We start from the raw sequence: 20,817 nt of genomic DNA on the forward strand, positions 1-20,817 counted from the left end.
AGTCCCTCATGTTTGCCACATCTTATATTTAATTTCCAGCTACTTGCAGAAATCCAGAACATGTTTCCCTTTCTTTGTGAAAAGTGGAATAAATTGAGCTGCCTAATTAGTTTGTAATCTCTGAGTTGCAAAATAAGGACCATCGGTTGTTTATGTAGGAAAACGTTTTTCTCATTCGACAAATCACAGCAGCACCTGAGGGTAGTCAAAAGTGAAACCGTAAATTTTTCCAATTCGTCAAAAGATTGAAGGACTCGGATGAAGCCCGAGGTTGTTCCAGTATAAGCGACTGGTTTCCTATGTCATTTGAAATTTAATCATAGAATAAGTGGCCCGTTCTGTCTCCCACAGTTCTGGCAAGTCGCTCCTTACAATCTGGAAATGTTTTCTAAAGTTCGTTTATTAATCCAAGTCATCTTCTTGCTCTGGGGATACTTAGACTGAAGGACAAAATGCACATAGAGAAAACAACAGTTTGCCCCATTTTGCATATAAAACTGAAAAGTCTCTGTAGTTTCCAAAGATCTATGTGATTGAGTTTTACCTGCACTTGTTGTGCCTTCAAAGAACAATTTTCCCTTCCAAACATGGCCATTTAGGGAAGGGCAGACCATGAATTTTTATTTATTCTTCCCAACACTAGACCAAGGGCATATATGATGATGATGATGATGAAGTGCCAAGGAAATTCACACATAATACACCCACAGTGCAAGTTTAGCAAGCTGTGTGACATGGTTAATAAAGTGTTCAAGAGATCATGGATCTATTATCATAGTTAATAGCTGATCATAATGGACAGTAGACCCACTAGTGAGGGAATAGGACAACAGAAGGTCTAGTATGGTCCTGACTGAAGGAGGGAGGGATGCAAGGGCTTGGCACACTGGGAATGAGAAGGGATGTGGAAGAAAATAGGAATATATAAAAAAAAGTCCCGGCAGCAAGGTACCAGAGGCATCAAAAGAGAATAGAATCTGAAGGTCAAGCACAGAGAAGAAATAAAGGCAACTTAGTTAGGAACAAGCCAAAAAGTCAATAAACCAGAACTTCAGAAGTAAAAGGAGCACAGAGAAACTACAATTAGTCAAGGGATAACAATGTATTAGTCTTTAAATATTACTTGTTGGTGCCGTTAAGCATCATTGTTGTGCTAGGCAGTCACATAATGGCATTGAGAGGAGGTGCAACCACGTTGAGGAACACAACCCCTCCTTGGTAAGCTTCTGGCCCTTACAGGAGGGCCCTAAAAAGATGCTGTTGAGGAGGCCAGTGACTGCTTGGCAGGGGTGTAACTACAGAGGAAGCAGACCCTGCAGTTGCAGGGGGGGGGGCAGGAGTGTAGGGGGGGGCAGTGAGGCCCTATTGATATATCTTCGTAGAACAGGCCAACATGTCAATATTTGTGGGCCCTAAATTGTATTTGCTGTGGGGTCCAGTAATATCTAGTTAAGCCAATGCCACTGTTGCTCGCTATATTAATAAGTAGATCTGCAATTTCTGAACACCACTTGGCTGGTAGGTCACCTCTCAAAATAGGTAATAAGCTCTAGCGAAAATTGCCACTATATTTGTGCTACCAAACTGTCACATCATTTGTACCCCTCTGTAGCTCCTCAGTGATATCTATAATTAATAAATCAAGAGCCAAATCTAATATTGCCAGGGGCCTCCTCCAGCTCCGGAGTCTGGACATGTCCCTCCGTATTAATTAAGAGCTAATAGAGGCGATACATCAAATGACAAGACACGGGCAGTCATAGGTTCATTATTCTTATTCATTATTCTTTTCTATGTATAGTTCAGGTCTCTGGAAGATAGGCAAAAACTTCTCTTTCTTTTTAGAACCTGTTATCATAAGCTCAGTTCAAAAAGGTTTATGAAAAGGTATCACAAAGTAAACACATCTTTCGCCTTTTGTTTGCATTGTGAATGGCTTCTTTTGTTGATTTCCAGCAGTTGACTTACCTCCTGTCTCGGCGGCTGTGATTGGCCAGTGCACAAGGCTGTGTGTAGTTATGTTTGTGGGACACAAGTGAGACAAGAAGGACAGACATGTCCCAAGTTTTATTTTAGTTAGTGGAACGGGTATCAGATTATATGTATAATAGAAGTACTGGCTGCTGTTGTGTTTTCCCTTGTAGTGTTCTACTCCAGTACATAACATACAGGATAAGTGTGGTGTATTATACATAGGACAGCCAGATCTTAAAAACCCAAAATACTCTCTACTGGTGGTCACTCTTAGTCATGTGTTGAGTCCCATCTTCTCGGGATTAATTCATATTACCAGTATTATATCACAAACTGGCACCTTTGAGGGCTTTTTATGCACTTGCCCCATTGAAAACTTCCACTGACATCTACATGATCTCAAAAGCTTTTAGTTTTTTTAGCTTAATAAATATTTGATTTGAAGTTTTAATTTGAAAACTTGATTCATGGTAAAAACGCAAAATTGAGTCAGTCCCATAGACATCCATATTCGTTATTGTGTCAACTCTACTTGGCCATGACCAAATAGAGTTGGTCATGTCTGTTTGAACACAGCTAGACCCATAATCATAGGTGCCATATATGCAACCTAATGTCAGTATGATGCCCTGTTCTATAGTTGAACTGGTAAGAAACCTACTTCTGAGCTGCCTACAGGATCAACTGTCCATAATAAGTGTTGGGGTGGACAAGCTCAAGTTGAGTCCCTTCAAATTCCATGTACATAGTTCTCCTTCTACATTACCTTTACATTACACAAAGTTTCCACTTGCAACAAAGAGAGCATTGTAAGACATCCTCATCGGGTTTCCAGGTCCAGACAAAGCTACTGGTTTCTATTTACATCCAGTATATGTGCTCCCATACAGACAGGTCTCTTGGGCTCAGGGCTCATGGCATTTACTGACTATGGCTATGAAGAGACAACCAGGGCCCTTCAAGTTCCCATTGTCTTCAATAGGGGGAACTTGAAGCCTACAGCAAACATGAGGCATGATAATAATACCTACCCGGCTCTCCTTAGATGACCAGGTTCTCACAGCAAAGATGGAGGCAGGTCTGCTCTTGTTCTATTGTATCATATACCTTAGAATAGGAACATACTAAACCAGGATTAACTAATGCCTTCAGTGAAATCATGGGAAATTTTACATGTGCAAATTGTGTGAATTTATTGCATGATTGCATTGGGGCTTGGTCATCAATCCATGAAGGATTTTCTATATAGTCCAGAAAGTGATATGATATCTCTGTAGAAATGTCAGGGATGGATCATTAGGTGTATCTTGTCCTCCGGGTCTTGGATTTCACGTGTTCCTGATTGTTCCTTTTGATTTCCTGATGACGCAGTCAATCTCTACTGATTGTCTCTCTCACTGAAAGGTCCTACTTGCTGCTGTTTCATCTCCTTTTTCTTTAGCACCACTGGGTCACTCCAATTATCTGCTGCCTCCTCTGACCTGGGGCTTTAGGCCTGTCCTTTGACTATAAACCACTGATTTGACCCAAAGTTTATTATGGGTGCCATCCTGGTCTCATATCTTCTGGGCATTGATGTTATTGCTGCATAGTGCTCCTGCCCTTGGGTGATAGTAAATGTGACGGGGGATAGAAAATACGTTCCTCTTCTATTGGTTAATAGTGTTCTGATGCCTGGAGCAAGCTCAGGGATGTCCAACAATTGCACCCGTGGGACTTCCTTACGACTTCCACTGCCACTTGTTTTAGGTCCTGTAAGTTCCTGCAACAATCTTACATTATCTTGTAATAACCCAATTGCATAGGTCTGCCTTCTATCTATCTATCTATCTCTATCTATCTATCTATCTATCTATCTATCTATCTATCTATCTATCTATCTATCTATCTATCATCTATCTATCTATCTATCTATCTCTATCTATCTATCTATCTATCTATCTATCTATCATCTATCATCTATCTATCTATATCTATATATTCATCTGTCTATTATCTATCAGTCTGCCTCTATCTATCTATCTATCTATCTATCTATCTATCTATCTATCTATCTATCTATCTATCTATCTATCATCTGTCTGTCTGTCTGTCTGTCTGTCTGTCTATCTATCTATCTATCTATCTCTAAATATGTATCTGTCTATTATCTATCTATCAGTGTGCCTCTATCTTTATCTATCTATCTATCTATCTATCTATCTATCTATCTATCGATCTATCTATTGATCTATCTATCAATCTATCTTTCTATCTATTATCTATTAATTTATCTATTTATCGATCTTTCTATCATTCTATTGTCTATCTGTCTATCTATCTATCTATCCAGAATTCTTGGGACCTGTGGTTTTCCAGATAAGGGATCTTTCAGTACCTGGATCTTCATACCTTAAATCTGCTAAAAAATAATAAACATGAAATAAACCCAATAGGCTGGTTTTGCTTCCAATAAGGATTAATTATATCTTAGTTGGGATCAAGTACAAGCGACTGTTTGATTATTACACAGAAAAAGGAAATTGTTTTTTAACATATTAATTGTTTGATTCTAAGAGAGTCTATTGTAGATGGCCTTCCTGTAATTTGGAGCTTTCTGAATAACAGGTTTCTGGATAATGGATCCTGTACCTGTCTACCTTGATCTATTAAATTATATTTATCTATCATGTATCTATCTATCTATCTATCTATCTATCTATCTATCTCTGAATCAGTTTGCTTATAGTATGTATGTATGACAAGATTCACATGGCAAAATACCCAATTTAATTAATATAATTCCTTTAAAATTCCTTAATTTTTTGGTGTTACTGTTCCTTTCATGTTAGAATAAGATGCTGCACTGTGAGACGAAACATGGACAATTTTGTCGGAATTTCACACTCTGCACTTGGTAAGTAAATGACCCTTAATATCAGTGTTGGACAGTACATCGCCCTTTGGACAAATGAGAGCTGTCAGAGAGCTGCTGGGAGTTGTAGTTCAACAACAGGCAACGGGCCATAGGTTTGATGTAATTGGGCATCACAATGTCTGATAATGAAGGCAGAGCTGAGTGCAGTGAAGGGGTTAACAGCTCCATGTAACTATGTGCTATATAGAGGCAGTCTGCTCCTCCTGTTTGTGTTACCTGGTTGCTACAGCAACCGCGGCCTGAAGGGAGACTCATCCCTCGCAAGGAGATATATTTTTATTTTAATTACCCTATACACAGAAGACAGGAGCGGAAATGAGGAGACGCTCACTAGCAGTGAAAGGAAATTAATCTTTGCTCGTCCAAAATTGAAAAAATTTGCTTTATTGTCATTTGTCTGTGCGTGAACTAGACCACTAACAACCTATAGCAACCCATAGCAACCAATAACAACTCATAGCAACCAATAACAACCCATAGCAACCAATAACAACTCATAGCAACCAATAACAGTTCTTATTAATTGCGTCCCCGATGCAAGCAGAGCAAAACTTCACCCCTTTGCTGCTCGTTTTCCCAGTTCTTCTGTTCCGGAATATTGAGAAAATAAAAAAAAAAATAAAAGCCTATTTTTATCATTTTTAATTTTTTTAAAAAAAAATAATGTTTTAGTTAATTATAAATTAAGAGGATTGTTTTGCTTTCACGCTTAATTGCCTCCCCTGTAATCACCTGACATCATTCACCTGTACTGAGCGCTGTATAAACAACCCCCTTCCCTTTATGACTTTGCTGTGACTCTTTTGGCTTAAGGATAAGCAGAAGTCCATTATGAATGAGAATCATTAAAGGGGTTGTTCACCTTTAAATTAACTGTTAGTATGATTTAGAGAGGGATATTCTGAGACAATTTGTAATTAGTTTTAATTTTTTATTTCTGGTTTTTGAGTTATTTAGCTTTTTATTCAACAGCTCTCCAGTTTGTAATTTCAGCAGTCTGGTTACTAGGGTCCAAATTCACCTAGAAATTGATTTGAATTATAAACTGGAATATGAATAAGACATACAGAATTTTTACCACGCCCATTTTGTGACCACGCCCCCTAATTACCATGTTCATTTTTGGGGTGACAAATCTCCTCTTCTTTGGGGTGACTAATCCTTCCCACCGGCTAGAATCTAAAGCGCTGGCAGGATGGTACTCGGAGCAATTTGTTTACCTGAAGTCAACTTCGGGCGACTTCGGAAAGCAAATCGCTCCGAGTGCCAAATTTTTCCTGGTTTCCCGACGGCCCAGTCTAATCCCGGATCCTGCACTCGTGAGGCAACTTCGGACGACTTTGGAAAACGAATCGCTCCGAGTGCCGTCCCGCCGGTGATCTTGATTCTAGCCAATGGGGAGGCAGTTCAGGGAGATTATTCGCCCGAAAAAAAGAAGCGATTTGTCACTTGTCGACTAATCTCCCCCAGTAGCTTTGTGTGCCCCTGCCCGTATGTTGCCCACACACACACATAGTGGCCCATTTATCAAAGGTCGAATTTATGTGAATTTTTTTAAATTCAAATAGACTCACAATTCAACTGGAAGGTTATTTAAGAAAAAAAATTAAATGAATAATATTCGATCTAATGGTTCTGACCTGAAAATTTGAATCGTATTCAATTTGCATTCGATTCGTACAAATCAAGCTTTTCTCCAGGAAAAAAAACCCTTGAATGTCAGGAAGGCAATTAACATCTCCGAATGGCTCAACGGAGACATTGGGGCTCATTTATCAACACTGGGCAAATTTGCCCGTGGGCAGTTACCCATAGCAACCAATCAGTGATTAGCTTTTTGAAGCCAGCTGCAAGTAGAACAATGAATACAACAATCTGATTGGTTGCCATGGGTTACTGCCCATGGGCAAATTTGCCCAGTGTTGATAAATGAGCCCCATTGACTTGTACATGAACTCGGCAGGTTTTAGGTGGAGAATATTGGAATTAGGACTGTTTCCAGGGTCGAGGTGTGATAAATCTCACATTTCGATTAAAATTCGAATGTGTGAATTTTGACACTCGAAATTTCGAATTTACTATTTGACCCTTGACGAATCTGCCCCATAATAAGCAAACTGGGAAATCTGCTCATTACACATTAAGGGGCCGATTCACTAACTTCGAGTGAAGGATTCGAAGGTAAAAAACTTTGAATTTCGAAGGTTTTTTTGGGCTACTTCGACCATCGAATGGGCTACTTCGACCTTCGACTACGACTTCGAAGGATTCGAAGTAAAAATCGCTTCGACTAGTCGACCATTCGATAGTCGAAGTACTGTCTCTTTAAAAAAAACTTCGACCCCCTAGTTCGCCATCTAAAAGCTACCGAAGTCAATGTTAGCCTATGGGGAAGGTCCCCATAGGCTTGGCTAACTTTTTTTGATCGAAGGATAACTCGTTCGATTCAAAGGATTTTATCGTTTGATCGAAGGAATTATCCTTCGTTCGTTCGATCGAACTATCTGCGAAGTCGAAGGATTTTAATTCCTAGTCGAATATGGAGGGTTAATTGACCCTCCATATTCGACCCTTAGTGTGTGAATAAAACAGGACTGGCAGTTTCCCAACCCTGCCACTCATTTCCAAATTCTGTCTACTACAGGCACTTTTTTTCCCTTTAAATGTACCCTCCCCCCACGACTCATGAAATATTCATGGCCTTGTGCATATTTAAAGCATCTAAACAGCTAATTATACGGCATTTACAATGTTATCCATGCTTAGTCATTCCAGCTCTAAGTCACATCAATTATCTCTCATATCGTAAACATGGCTGCAAATTCCTTTTACCATATTTAAAGGGGAACTAAACTTTGTTGTGATTAAACAAAAGCATTTTTTTTATCATTAACTGTTAAATATCCACTGTCTTGACTGTTCACTGCCGGGAAAGTGTTTAAGTCCAGCCCACTGCCTGAGTCGCTGACTTTCAAGGGGTCTGGTCTAAATGAAAACACTGCTATTGAATGTACAAGTGCCTGATAGGAACAGGCCGGTGGGCGGCTATATTGTTTCTTACAGATTATTTTAATACAGGTATGGGATCCGTTACCCGGAAACCGATTTTCCAGAAAGCTTCAAATTACAGAAAGGTTGACTCCCATAGACTCCATTTTATCCAAAAAATCCAAATTTGTTAAAAATGATTTCCTTTTTCTGTGTCGCTTGTACTTGATCCCAACTAAGATATAATTAATCCTTATTGGATGCAAAACAAGCATATTGGGTTTATTTAATGTTTATACGATTTTCTAATAGACTTAAGTTATGAAGATCTAAATTATGGGAAGATCCATTATCTGGAATACCCTAGGTATTCTGGATAACAGATCCCATACCTGTACTTGATCCCAACTAAGATATAATTAATCCTTATTGGAAGCAAAACCAGCCTGTTGGGTTATTTCATGTTTATACGATTTTCTAGTAGATTTAAGGTACGAAGATCCAAATTACAGAAATATTCCTTATCAGGAAATTCCCAGGTCCTGAGCATTCTGGATAACAGATCCCATACCTGTAAATTTATTTAAATGAACTACAAATGGAGGCTAAGTTACATATAACATAGTACATTGTGCTACAGGTATAGGATCCGTTATCCAGAAAGCTCCTAATTGCAGGAAGGCCGTCTCCCATAGATTCTAATTCAATCAAATAATCAGTTATTTTCTGTGTAATAATAAAACAGTCGCTTGTACTTGATCCCAACTAAGATATAATTAATCCTTATTGGAGGCAAAACCAGCCTATTGGCTTTATTTCATGTTTATATGATTTTCTAGTAGACTTAAGGTATGAAGATCCAAATTACAAATTACAAATTTTCCTCTGATATTCCTTTTTTATTTCCTGTAGTTTGTAATTATTTGCCTTCTTCTTCTTCTTCTGCCTGTTTTCAAATTTCAAATGGGGGGTCACTGACCCCGGCAGCCAAAATCCTATTGCTCTGTGAGACCTTCAGGTTTGGCCCCCCATCTAGGGTTGCCACCTAGCCGGTATTTTACTAGTCTGGCCGGTAAAAATGATGGTTGATCCCAATTTTATTAATAGGGAATAAAGATAAATATATAGGAAGGCCAGTGATCCCAATGTTATTAATAGGGAATAAAGATAAATATATAGGAAGGTCAGTGATCCCAATGTTATAAATAGGGAATAAAGATAAATATATAGGAAGGCCAGTGATATGATCCCATTATTAATAGGGAATAAAGATAAATATATAGGAAGACCGGTATTTTTTTCCAGAAAAAGTGGCAACCCTAACCCCATGTAATTCCTCGGGGCCCCGGCCCGGCAGTTTATACTCTGGTAAATATCTTCCCGACAGCAGAGTGTCAGCTCCTGGGAATGTGCCGCATTTGTGTGGATGGAGCAGCCCCTCCCTGACAGTAATAAGTCGGCTCATACATTCCGCAGGCAAGTTGTTATAAAGGACAAGTATGTGGACGAGCAGCTGAATGATTGTCACAAGCCCAAGTGGCTCTTCAGTAATTCCATCCACTTAACAAGTGCGTCCGGCGTGGGATTCCCTGCGGGGCTGCTAATAAGGTGAGACGCACTGTAATGAAAATCATTTCCCCTATTGCTGCCTTTGCTTTAAAGGCTGATTGTTAATAGAATCCTGCAGTGAAGCCTCAGTACAGACCTGATACATAAAGGATTAATCCCTATCAGCTACTGGAAGAGATCTTACCCTTGTTTTATTATAGGAGAAAGTCTAGAGAAATCAGTCCAACCTACCGCTGTTGCTGAACTGCAGCTCCCACCTTTCATCTGGCTCAGAAGGGCCACAGATTTCATGAACTTCCCCAAATCTGCCCTCATAACGTAGTTAAGAAAATGAACATGAGGATAATAAGATCGGCAGATAGGAACCCATATCCCAGAGCCAAATGATATCAGTAACTCATGGGCTCATGTGATCTTATTAGATGGAGTAAGACAAAAAGGGCCCAAGGCAAAGTAATGATTTGGGGACCCTCTATAAGGGGGTCCCCAATCTTTCTTACCAGTGAGCAACATTCAGATGTAGGAGTTGGGGAGCGCTGCAATCATAAAAAATGTTCCTGGATGGTGCAAAATAAGGGCTGTGATTGGCTATTTGGTAGCCCCTATGAGGACTGGCAGCCTATAGGAGACTCTGTTTGGCAGGACACCTGGTTTTTATCCAACCACAACTTGTCTCCAAGCCTGGAATTCAAAAATAAGCTCCTGCTTTAAGGCCATTGGGAGCAACATCCAAGGAGTTGGTGAGGGAAATGTTGCTCATGAGCCACTGGTTGGGGATCACTGTCCTATAATAAGGTTAAAGATATAGGAAAATCATTGGGGCATAGTTACATTTCACCCTGAATCTAACTCTGATTTGCCTTCAAGCTGAGCTTTCACATGTATCTAGGAGAAAAGATATGTATTCTCCCCAAAACTTGTCTTCAGGCTGAACCCCACCCAAAACTACTTTAAGTCCCCCCAAGGGGGCAGCCCAAACAGTTGGGCACTGATTAAGGAGTCCAGTAAGTGTCTTGAGTGAGTAAATGTCTTTAGTAAGTAAGTGACAGTGTGTCTTGAGTGAGTAAGTGTCTTGAGTGAGTAAGGGTCTTGAGTGAGTAAGTGTCTTGAGCGAGTAAGTGCCTTGAGTGAGTAAGTGTCAGTAAGTGTCTTGAGTAAGTGTCAGTAAGTGTCTTAAGTGAGTAAGTGTCTTGAGTGAGTACGGGTCTTGAGTGAATAAGTATCTTGAGTGAGTAAGTGTCTTGAGCGAGTAAGTGTCTTGAGCGAGTAAGTGTCTTGAGTGAGTAAGGGTCTTGCTTGAATAAGTGTCTTGAGTGAGTAAATGTCTTTAGTAAGTAAGTGTCAGTGTGTCTTGAGCGAGTAAGTGTCTTGAGTGAGTAAGTGTCAGTAAGTGTCTTGAGTAAGTGTCAGTAAGTGTCTTAAGTCAGTAAGTGTCTTGAGTGAGTACGGGTCTTGAGTGAATAAGTATCTTGAGTGAGTAAGTGTCTTGAGCGAGTAAGTGTCTTGAGCGAGTAAGTGTCCTGAGTGAGTAAGGGTCTTGCGTGAATAAGTGTCTTAAGTGAGTAAGTATCTTGAGTGAGTAAGTGTCTTGAGAGAGTAAGTGTCTTGAGAGAGTAAGTGTCTTGAGTGAGTAAGTGTCTTGAGAGAGTAAGTGTCTTGAGAGAGTAAGTGTCTTGAGTGAGTAAGTGCCTTGGAACAGTGCAGTTCCATCAGGCAATATGTTTGTGAAGATTCTCATTCATCCAGGTCATGGTATATCTGTAGAAATAAGTCAGATCAACTGGACTTGCTGTGTTTTTTCCTTGAAGACATTTCACCAGTCATACAACTGACTTTCTCAGTTAGTTATTCTCAATCAAAGTTATTCTGAATTGAGAAAGTCAGTTGGATGACTGGTAAAACGTCTTCAAGGAAAAAACACAGCAAATCCAGTTGAGTTGACTTATTTCTACAGATATTCCATCAGGCATGGAGAGGTAAAATGTCAACAGTAGAGCTCCAGGTCAAACCACTGCTAAAGACCCTATTGCTGGTTTTTGTAGCCCTGGTGGGGCCCAAAAACCTGTGAGACCATAGGCAGCAGCTTAGGGAGACTTTAGTATAGACTGTGTTTAACAATAGATTTGGATGTTCCCAAGAGTTTCCTATGTATTGTTTCTAGGGACTCAAAGCTCATGAGATACATCATTGTTTCATTAAGAACCTGTAACATTATAGTTGTACCTCTCCAATGAGACCAATTTACTGAAAGTCAACAGTTTGGGTGTATTGGGTATAGGTCAGAACACAAGGAAGTCTTGTACAGGCATGAGATCAGGACAACTGTTATCCAGAAAGCTCCGAATTATGGGAAGGCCATCTCCTATGTTTCCTTTTTCTCTGCAATAATAAAACTTGTACTTAATCCCAAGTAATTTATCCTTATTGGAAGCAGAAGTATCCTATTTATTTAGGGGGGTTATTATTTAAAGGTTGAGTTGATTTTTTCCAAAATAAAAAACATTTTTTTTCATAAAAACTAATTTTCTGAGATTTATTATACCACAAACCTGGAAATAGCTCAGACATGAAAATATGAAAATAGACCAACTAAAACCTGTTGAGGTCATGTAGAAGTCAATGGTCCCATCAACCATCTGAAGATGTTTGTAGCCTTCATGATGTTATTTTGGTGGGTTTTGCTTGGAAAATCGATTAATCTGAGCGATTCCAGCTTTTTTTTTTCAACAAAAAAACTAATTTTTTTCACTTTTTGGGGTTTCTAAACCCAAATTTACCGATTCAAGTTTTTGCTTAAAGGAGAACTAAACCCATGTGGCTAAAAATGTCTATTATATATAGTGAACTTATTGCACGAAGCTAAAGTTTAAGCTTCTCAATAGCAGCAATGATCCAGGACTTCAAACTTGTCACAGGGGGTCACCATCTTGGAAAGTGTCTGTGACACTCACATGCTCAGTGGGCTCTGATTGGCTGTTGAGAAGCTAAGCTTAGGGCTCGTCACTAATTATCCAGCAGAAAATGAGCTTCCCTGGCTGTAATATAAGCTGATGCTACAGGTTTGCTGATTATTCAATTCTGATGCTAATTGCACTGGTTTCTGTGCTGCCATGTAGTAATTATGTGTATTAATGACTAATCAGCCTTATATTGTGACATTTCTATTCTATGTGTACTGTATATTGTGAGTGGGCCCCTAAGCTCAGTAAGTGACAGCAGCACAGAGCATGTGCAGTGAATCAGCAGAAAAGAAGATGGGGAGCTACTGGGGCATCTTTGGAGACACAGATCTTTACTGCTAAAGGGCTGTGGTTGCCTTGGGCTGGTACAGAAGCACAAAACATCATGTACAACATTTCTACCTACTTCTTTAGTTAGGCTTTAGTTCTCCTTTAAATCAGAAAACATTTCGAATTCATTTGAGGTATAAAAAAAACCTAACAGACCTCTAAAACTTGACCTTTGATAAATAACCCCTTAATGTTTATTTAATGTTATATGATATTTCAATAGACCAGGAATTTTATATTGTAGAATTAATTATTTGCAGTGTAAACAGTGTCATTAATTTAGAATTAAAAACTACACCAACATGACAGAATCCCTTTATGGTATGAAGATCCAAATTACGGAAAGCTCCCTTATCTGGAAAACTCCAGGTTCTGTGCATTCTGGATAACAGGTCCTACACCATTCATACTCAGAATCACACGAACCAATATCATGGCCCCATGTGATGCCTCCGTGGCTCAGGGCAGGAGGGAGAGAGCTGCGTCAGGCAAAATAAAATCATCTCGTATTATCCGTCCGGATGTTCTGCCCTTAGTAAATACTGATTTGTGTATCAACGTATCTGCTGCACAGCCCTATAGAGATAAATGGCAGAAATGAGAACACTGATAGGGAAGGGCTCAATAAAGCTGTTGGGCGGCTGTTCCACACTACATGAACCCTCTTTGTTATTGTATTGTGGCAACTAATAGCCAAAGTCTTTGTAATCTCATTCATATACAGATTTCTTAGCTATGAAAAAACTATTTGCCCTGCTAATGCCAAGGGGTAATAATGATTAAAGGGGCTGTTCCCCTTTAAATTAACTGTTAGTATGATGATATTCTGAGACAACTGGTTATCATTTTTTATTATTTGTGGTTTTGGAGTTATTTAGCTTTTTATTCAGCAGCTGCAATTTCAGCAATTTAGTTGCTGGAGTCCAAATCCCCCTAGCAACCATGCATTGATTTGCATAAGAGACTGGAATATGAATAGGAGAGGAATAGAAAGTTCATACCTCAAAACATTTTGTAAATAAAAAGAGGGACAAATAGTTGGCGTGCGCAGTGCGGCAAATTCTTTGCCCATGCCCATTTTTGTGGCCACACCCCCTAATTTCCATGTTTATTTTACAAAATTTAGCAGGTTATAAAAGTTTGAACACATTTCTGTGTTTTTTTCCACAGTTAATACAGTTTTGAATTAAGGTGAATTGCCCTTTAAGCAGTGAGTCTAAGTTCTCCCAAGAGACCTGTTATCTTATATTGTTACAATTACTCATTTGCTTATCTCAAAATTGTAACAAAAGTATCTTATCTGCAACTGTGGCTGTTCTGGGCTCTCTGCCAAAAGTCAATTAAGTTAGAAACATTGTTTCTTTTTCTGCCTGTTCAGTGCAGAGAAAATGGGGACTTTCCAGTACAAACTCGGCACTGCGGGTTGTGCTGTCAAAAGAGGGACTGTCCCTCTGAAAACAGGACAGTTGGGAGGTATGGAAAGATGAGTAATAAAAAGTAGCAATAACAATAAATGTGTAGCCTGACAGAGCATTTAAATTTTAGATGGGGTCAGTGACCCCCATTTGAAAGCCAAAAAGAGTCAATTAATTCAAAAACTGTAAAACAAAAAATGAAGACCAATTGAAAAGTTGCTTAGAATTAGCCATTCTATAACATACTACAAGTTAACTTAAAGGTTAAAGGGATACTGTCATGGGAAAAAAAATTTTTTCAAAATGAATCAGTTAATAGTGTTGCTCCAGCAGAATTCTGCACTGAAATCCATTTCTCAAAAGAGCAAACAGATTTTTTTATATTCAATTTTGAAATCTGACATGGGGCTAGATATATTGTCAATTTCCCAGCTGCCCCTGGTCATGTGACTTGTGCTCTGATAAACTTCAATCACTCTTTACTGCTGTACTGCAAGTTGGAGTGATATCAACCCCCTCCCTTTCCCCCCCAGCAGCCAAACAAAAGAACAATGGGAAGGTAACCAGATAACAGCTCCCTAACACAAGATAACAGCTGCCTGGTAGATCTAATAACAACACTCAATAGTAAAATCCCATGTCCCACTGAGACACATTCAGTTATATTGAGAAGGAAAAACAGCAGCCTGCCAGAAAGCATTTCTCTCCTAAAGTGCAGGCACAAGTCACATGACCAGGGGCAGCTGGGAAATTGACAAAATGTCTAGCCCCATGTCAGATTTCAAAATTGAATATAAAAAAAAACGTTTGCTCTTTTGAGAAATGGATTTCAGTGCAGAATTCTGCTGGAGCAGCACTATTAACTGATTAATTTTGAAAATTTTTGTTTTTTCCCATGACAGTATCCCTTTAAGCACCCCTTTAATGACATTTGCCAAAATACTATAGGTCGGTGCTGAGACTGATACAGGGATTGGAGTTGATATAATGGGAAAGGAATGAGGAAGGACAGGGATAGGAATAGGGAACCAGATAAATCATGGAGTTTATGGGAAGAGTTGGTGGAGGGATAAAGGGGAAGGAAATGAGGATAAAGGGGAAGGAAATGAGGATAAAGCAGAAGAGAAAGTTTGGGGGGTATAAAGGGCAGATGGGGGTAGAAACTGGTGACTGGGGACAAGGGGTATTTGTATCTCAGGGGTCAGACCTGGGCTCAAAGTGATGGCAGGACCCTTTGAATTGCCTTCCCGCCGGCTAGAATGTTAGTCGCCGGCGGGATGGCACTCGGAACTCTGCGTTTTCCAAAGCCGTCCGAAGTTGTCTCACGAGAAAACATTGGGCAACTTCAGAAAACGAATCGCTCCATTGCCATCCCGCCGGCGACTTACATTCTAGCGGGAAGGCAAAATGAAGTCAGTTAACACTTGCCCTGCTGTGCAATTCATGAGAATCCATTGCATGTCAATGAAAAAGCAAACCCAGTCGTTAGTGCAGAGGTTCCGGCTGTGACTAGTTGCCCATTGGTTTATTAGCAGATTTAGACCTCGGGAGCTGGAAGCAGATGTGCCCATGTTCCTCTGTGACTCCAGATCCCCGGACAATGAAGCTGCTTCAGCTCTCGGCAACTAAGACAGACAGATGGCAACTGACTATTCTCTTTCCTTATGGGATGTCAGTAACCCAGTTGCATATGGGAAGAGTTCACGTATTCACAATATACAGTCACGACCTATGGGAGACCTGTACCTTCCAGATATTACAGAACTACACCTCCCAACACCCACTGGCAGCCTCATGGTTTGAGTATCACTGCTCCATAGGTGATGACTGCTGTTCCCTGTGTAGGTACAAACCCGCATCAGAACTATCAATCATCATAATACGATATAATCTATACCAGCGATCTTCAGCTTGTGGGTGAACTACAACTCCCATGATCTATGTAATAGATATATAAAAAAAAACTTCTCGCTGTGGCTCTTTATCCAGATTCCCTTATATGGCTTTGTAATTCCTAATTCTCAACACTGGTTCCTGCCCCCTTGTTCCTAGTGAGGATCCTCTCTCCCCATTCTGGCAAATGAATCCAGTTAAGCAAAGTGTGGATGACTCTGATTGTGGAATGTGGGGTGAGAATGGCACTGGGAAGAATATTATCTTGGGAAAGAAATGAGATTGGAGCTGTAGCTTCTTCTACATGGTGGGGAATGAGAGAATGAGCTGGAGAACATATTCTCCTGGGAAGGAAATGAGGCTGGAGATCTCCAGCTTCTTTTTACATGTAGGGGAATGAGAGAATGAGCTGAAAACTTAGTCTCCTGGGGAAAAGAAATTGGCAGCACAATCGGTCATTCTACTGGAGTAGAAAAGGAAAGGAGTTGAATAGTTCACTCTTCTTGGAGGAGGAAAAGAACATTAAAATGATCTACTGGTCATTATAAAGGGAGGGGAACGAGGCTCAACCGAAGGAGATCATTATCCTTAGCAGGGAAGGAGTCTGGGGCTGAAGAGCTCATTCTAGTGGTGAGGGAATAAGCCGGGACATGAAGCTGAAGATAAATGAGGCTAGAGATGAATAGATTATGCTCCTATTAATGGATAGACCATAATTAGAAGGTGAATTATTTAGTATTCTGGAAACATGATATCTTCATCATCTCATTATCTTCAATATCTAATCTAAATATCTTCAATATCTAATTAGATGAGAGATTGACGGCCTCTTGGAAGGCAATGGAGTTGGAAAGTTCGGTCTCTTGAAAGAGTAACAAGTACGGAGCTGTAGGGATATGACAATGTACATGGTAGCTCAGTGTTGGACTGGCCCACAGGGATACCAAGAAAACTCTGGGTAGGTCCATGGGTCAGTGGGCCTCTTGTTTCTAACCATTTGGCCTATTTCAAGGTCATTCCATATTTCTTTATGAGAACAAAGAGGCTTCATAATGGAAGAATAGAGTATAGTATGTAGAGTGAGAAGAGGAGCTATAATAGTATGGAAAGTGGGCCCCTCAGGCTTAGGCTTTCTGGTGGGCCCCTGGCACCCCAGTCCAACACTGTGGTAGCTCATTCTTCTGGAGAGGTAAAAGGACTAAGTTAAGCTTCTTGGATGTGGAATGAAGGGCAGTTTTTTGGTGGGGTTGTGTGAGATTGGATTTGATTAGTTGAGTCTTGTAGGGAATGAGACTTAGATGATGGAGTTGGATATATCATTCTCTCGGAAGAGAAATAAGGAAGAATCTCTAAGAACATGAGACTGCAGATAGTAGCTCATTATCCTGTAATGGTAAAACAGGGGTACCCAACCTTTTTTACCCATGAGCTACATTTACATGTAAAAAAAAATTGGCACAAGTATGTAAAAAAGTTCCTGGGGGGCAATCATCGGCTGTGATTGGCTATTTGGTAGCCCCTATATGGACTGACAGCCTACAGGAGACTCTGTCTGGCAGTACATCTGGTTTTTCTACAACCAAAACTTGCCTCCAAGCCTGGAACTAAAAAATAAGCACCTGGGCCACTTTGAGCAACATCCAAGTTGGTTGGTCAGGTTGGTTCATGAGCCACTGGTTGTGGACCACTGGGGTAAAGGAACTGGAATTTGTTGAGTTTCTTGGATGAGAAACGAGACTGTAGAAGTATTGTTTAGGGGTTGGACTGACATTGAATAGGACTGTTCTAGTCTGTTAGTCAATGGGTCTTGAGATTGATAGTTAGCCATCACTTAAGAGACTTAAAGGATGAGTAAACCTTTAAAATAAGTGAATGTAAAAATGACGAGGGGGCTATTCTAAGCACTTTTGTAATTTACATTTATTATTTATTTTCTTTTTATTCCAAAATATTAAGGGATACATGTGCTGTTAATATGAATGAATTGTGTTACAACAGCACCACCTGCTGGTCAGTTTCCCACCAGTCTGACCAGCAAGTAGTCAAGGAAGTTGTCAGGAGAAAGAAAGAGGCTGATGTTCTTCTGCTTAGGAATAAAATTAGAAACCTTTCTCACATCTTTCCTAAGCAGAAGAACATCAGCCTCTTTCTTTCTCCTGACAACTTCCTTGACTACTTGCTGGTCAGACTGGTGGGAAACTGACCAGCAGGTGGCGCTGTTGGAACAAAACCCATTCATATTAACAGCACATGTATCCCTTAATATCTTGGAATAAAAAGAAAATAAATAATGAATGTAAATGACAAAAGTGCTTAGAATAGCCCCCCATTTACTTATTTTAAAGGTTTACTTATCCTTCAACTTGGAATGATCTTTGCGAGAAATTAGACTATGTTTGGATCGCATGTTTGGATTCCCGTGGTTCTGGGGAGGAACATATACGTCTCGTTGGATACACAACCAGGTAAATCACTCTACTAGGAGATGTCTTGATTTAGATCTTGAGACTTAATTCTACTGGAATGGGAATGTGAGATGTTGGTTAACTTTCCTGAACACAAGAGAGAAGAATGAAAGTTGGGCTGGCCAAGCGAAGCTCCACCCACCTGCTCATCATAAATATGTAATGTCAAACCAGTGGTGTGAAAACACAATTAGACGTAAATTATGCTACTCATCCCTTGCCAATAGGTCGGTACTATTAACTGCACAGGGTATTCCCAAAAACATCAACAATGCATTCAGAGAGCAGGAGTAAATAGGAGTAAACTAGTAAATCATAGCTGCTAGTTATGTAATTCCTGGGGCTCTCCTATATATATATATATATATAAATATTTCAGGATTGTTTGATAGAGCCTCATCCAGTGATCTTGGCAGCAACTCGCCATTCCAGCTTAGTGCCCTTTAACCTCCTTATATATTCATGTAGGTTCCGCTCCATCATGGAATTCTCTGCCAATGCCCTTCAGCTGCTGCTCAGGCTTTGAACTAAAAGACTAAAAATGTGCTTTATATTTCCCTATTGAAGTTCAAAGCCAAGACATGTTAATAGGGTCCCGCGATGGTAAATCATTGTGACAGTTACAGCATTGTCACCAAGCGACTGTCTCGCTCATGTTAAAGGGGCAATATTAGAAGCAGCTTTATCTGCCCTGTCCCTAAATAGTTAGTAAACTACGGGATGTAGTTCTCACTGCTCATTCTCTAACAAACCTCATTACACTCATTCTCTGGTGCAACCAACTCCCAATCACTGATGTCCCCTAGTTATACTGGGGAACCCCTGGACCTGGAGGTTGCTTAAAGGAGAACTAAACCCTGGAAATGCATATGGCTAAAAATGCCATATTTTCTATAGTGAACTTATTGCATGAGGCTAAAGTTTGAGCTTGTCAATAGCAGCAATGATCCAGGACTTCAAACTTGTCACAGGGGGTCACCATCTTGGAAAGTGTCTGTGACACTCACATGCTCAGTGGGCTCTGATTGGCTGTTGAGAAGCTAAGCTTAGGGCTCGTCACTAATTATCCAGCAGAAAATGAGCTTCCCTGGCTGTAATATAAGCTGATGCTACAGGTTTGCTGATTATTCAATTCTGATGCTAATTGCACTGGTTTCTGTGCTGCCATGTAGTAATTATGTGTATTAATTACTAATCAGCCTTATATTGTGACATTTCTATTCTATGTGTACTGTATATTGTGAGTGAGTCCCTAAGCTCAGTAAGTGACAGCAGCACAGAGCATGTGCAGTGAATCAGCAGAAAAGAAGATGGGGAGCTACTGGGGCATCTTTGGAGACACAGATCTTTACTGCTAAAGGGCTGTGGTTGCCTTGGGCTGGTACAGAAGCACAAAACATCATGTACAACATTTCTACCTACTTCTTTAGTTAGGCTTTAGTTCTCCTTTAACCCCAACCCTAATTTTCCCTTGGGGTTACCTGGTTATGTAGCCCTGCTACATTTGGAGAGTCAGTAATTAAAAATGCTCACGTGATTAATACAACTTCCTTAAACCTCAGCAGAAGCGATTGGTTGACGATGAAATGAAAAGTGACATATTTATTCCAAGAGGAACTTTCCCAGGTCAGTCTGCTCCGTGTCAGGACAACATTTGGGAAATTCCCACAGAATTACTGCATGTGCCTTAAAGCCGACGTTCACCCATCAGGAATCACGAGATCAGCGGAAACCTTTCTCCGACCCCCTCTATCCTGATGAGCCTACTGGATATTTGCTCTGCTCACAATACATCACACATTGTCACCCAGTCTCACGCGTTTATACTCATATTAAAGGGATCCTGTCATGGGAAAACATGTTTTTTTCAAAACGCATCAGTTAATAGTGCTGCTCCAGCAGAATTCTGCACTGAAATCCATTTCTCAAAAGAGCAAACAGATTTTTTTATATTCAATTTTGAAATCTGACATGGGGCTAGACATATTGTCAATTTCCCAGCTGCCCCTGGTCATGTGACTTGTGCCTGCACTTTAGGAGAGAAATGCTTTCTGGCAGGCTGCTGTTTTTCCTTCTCAATGTAACTGAATGTGTCTCAGTGGGACCTGGATTTTACTATTGAGTGTTGTTCTTAGATCTACCAGGCAGTTGTTATCTTGTGTTAGGGAGCTGCTATCTGGTTACCTTCCCATTGTTCTTTTGTTTGGCTGCTGGGGGGGAAAAGGGAGGGGGGTGATATCACTCCAACTTGCAGTGCAGCAGTAAAGAGTGATTGAAGCACAAGTCACATGACTGGGGGCAGCTGG

This window comes from Xenopus laevis, chromosome 5L (genome assembly GCF_017654675.1).
Source record: "Xenopus laevis strain J_2021 chromosome 5L, Xenopus_laevis_v10.1, whole genome shotgun sequence".
Taxonomy (NCBI): domain Eukaryota; kingdom Metazoa; phylum Chordata; class Amphibia; order Anura; family Pipidae; genus Xenopus; species Xenopus laevis.